The sequence below is a fragment of the Moschus berezovskii genome, chromosome 2 (genome assembly GCF_049115385.1).
Source record: "Moschus berezovskii isolate FMDL1 chromosome 2, NW_MosBer_1.0, whole genome shotgun sequence".
Taxonomy (NCBI): domain Eukaryota; kingdom Metazoa; phylum Chordata; class Mammalia; order Artiodactyla; family Moschidae; genus Moschus; species Moschus berezovskii.
In genome coordinates, this window is record NC_142461.1 from 110,676,455 (window position 1) to 110,679,406 (window position 2,952).

Consider the following 2,952-nt stretch of genomic DNA (forward strand, 5'->3'; position numbering starts at 1 on the left):
GCCAGGCCTCCCTGTCCATCACCAACTCCCGGAGTTCACTCAAACTGACGTCCATTGAGTTGGTGATGCCATCCACTGGATTCAAATTCCTGTTTTATATTACAGTACTTACTGTATCATCTTGGGCAACTTAGTATTTCTGAGCCCTAGTTTTTTCATCTTTAAGACAGGATACTAAAACCCAATCAATACAGTAGTTTGAGATTAAATGAGATGACGTAAAGTGCTCATTGGAGTTGCTTTTGCCTGGAAGTAACATCAAGAACAAACATTTAAAATAGCTTAAAACAGTGGCTCTTCATCTTTTTGACACAGCCCACAATAAGAAATGGATCTTACATTGTTCCTCAGTGTAAAAATACACATATCACAGGACTAACATGTGAATCAAATTTGATTATGTATATGATCAAACTTCATATAGTATTCTAGAATGGTAAAATAAGAGCGTGGTATCTGAATTCAGGCATTTCCCAAAATATGCCACAATAGCATTGGTATCCCAATATGTGACATACTTGTATTTTTCTTCTATCTTCTATATCATTTTAATTTACTTTTTAAATTTAAGTACAGTTGATGTACATTATATGTTTCAGGTGTATAACACAGTGATTCAATATTTTTACAGGCTGTAGTCCATTTAAAGTCATTATAAAACATTGTACTGTGTTCCCTGTGCTGTACAACGTGCCTATGGAGCTTATTTATTTTATACATAGTATTTGTACGTCTAATCCTCACCCTTGTTTTGCGCCTCCTGCTTTCTCTCCCATTGGCAACCACTAGTTTGTTCCACATATCTGTGAGTCTATTTCTGTTTTCTTATATTCATTCGTTTTATTCTTTAGATTTCATATACAAGTAGTAACATACAGTGTTTGTCTTTCTCTGTCTGATATATCTCACTAAGCATAATATTCTCCAGATCCATCCACGTTATTGCAAATGCCATATGTCACAAATGGAAAATTTTCATTCTTTTTCATGACTGAGTAATATTCCACTTATCCATTCATCTATAGATGGACACTTAGGCTGCTTCCATATCTTAGCTATTATAATAAATCAAGCTGCTATGAACATGCATCTTTTCAAATTAGTGTTTTGTTTTTTCTTTGGATATACACCCAAAAATGGAATTGATGAATCATATGTTAGTTCTATTTTTAGTTTTCTGAGGAACTTCCATGTCGTTTTTCCATAGTGGTAGCACCTATTTATCATCCCACCCATGTTATATTAGGGTTCCCTTTTCTCTACATCCTTGCCAACATTTGTAATTTGTACACTTTTTGATGGTAGCCATTCTGACAGGTGTGAGGCAATATCTCATCGTGGTTTTGATTTGAATTTCTCTGACTAGCAATGTTGAGCATCTTTACATGTACCTGTTGGCCATCCATATATCTTCTTTGGAAAAACGTCTATTCTAATCTTTTGTCCATTTTTAATTGCTTCTTTAAATATTTAATTTTATGAGCTCTTCATATATATTTTGAATATTAACTCCTTGTCCGTCATGTCATTTGGAAATATTTTCTCTCATTCAGTAGATTGACTTTTCATTTTGTTGATGGTTTTCTTTGCTCTGCAAAAGCTCTTAACTAGGTCCCATTTGTTTGTTTTTGCTTTTGTTTCCTTCACTTTAAAGACAGATCCAAATATTACTGTTTATGTCAAAGATTGTTCTATGTATTCTTCTCAGAGTTTTATGGTTTCTGATCTTACATTTTGCTCTTTAATCCATTTTGAGCTTATTTATGTACATGATGTGAGAAAATAATCTAATTTATTCTTTTACATGTGGCTGTCCAGTTTTCCCAGCAGCACTTATTGAAAAGCCTGTCTTTTCCCCATTGTAAATTCTTGCTTCCTTTGTTGTAGATTATTGATCCAAACTGTGTGGGTTTATTTCTGGGCTCTTTATTCTGTCCCCTTGATCTGTACATCTGTTTTTGTGCCAATACCATACTGTTTTAGTTACTATAGCTTTGAAGTATAGTCTGAAGTCAGGGCATGTGATCCTCCAGTTTTGTTCTTTTTCTCAACATTTCTTTGGTATTTGGGAACTTTTGTGGTTCTATATAAATTTTAGAATGATTTGTTCTAGTTATGTGAAAAATGCCCTGGGCATTTTGATACATATTTTGTTAAATCTCTAGATTGCTTTGGTTAGTATAAACATTTGACAATATTAATTCTTCCAATCTATGAACACGAAATATCTTTCAATTTTTTGGTATTATCTTCAACTTGTCCCTAATGTTTTATAGTTTTCAGAACATAGGCCTTTCACTTCCTTAGTTAAGTTCATTTCTAGGTATCTTGTTATATTTCATGTGATCTTATTTATTTATTTTTTAATCCAAAACACATTTATTGGGATGGTTTCCTGTTCATCTTCATACAGGGTACTTTTAGTGTTGCTTCCGTCTGAAAGAGCATCCTTCTGTAAGCCTTGCTTTTCCTCCTGTAGGCTGGCAGAGGACAGTACAGCAGCCAACACACAAAACTACTGTTTGTGTATGGCTAAAGACGGTGGTGATTTTATAGCATTTTACTTTCATGAAATAGGAATTGGGGCTCTACACCAGGCGCTTCTTCTTGTGTTTCCTCTTCTCTTCTTCTGGAGAGGGATGAAGAAGATCCTTTGCGAGAGGCATGTTCTCGTGAGGAGGTTGTCACCGCCAGAAAGCTTCATGTGATTTTAAACTGGATTATTTTCTTGCTTTCTCTGAAAGTTCATTATTTAGTGTATAGAAAAACAAGACTTCTGTATGTCAGTCTTGTATCCTGCAATTGTACTGAATGCATTTATTAGTTCTTAGTTTTTGTTAGGGTTTCATATATATTGTTAGGGTTTCATATATATAGTATCATGTCATCTTCAAATAGTGACAGTATTACTTTCTTTCCAATTTGGATGCCTTTTAGTTTTTTTCTTGCCTA

At 34.0% G+C, this 2,952-nt stretch overlaps 1 pseudogene; it reads right to left on the reverse strand.

The window, feature by feature from the left end:
- Nucleotides 1–2,367: 2,367 nt before the first annotated feature.
- On the reverse strand, nt 2,368–2,686 carry LOC148778583 (small ribosomal subunit protein eS27-like pseudogene; annotated as a pseudogene).
- Between the last annotated feature and the right edge of the window lie 266 nt (nt 2,687–2,952).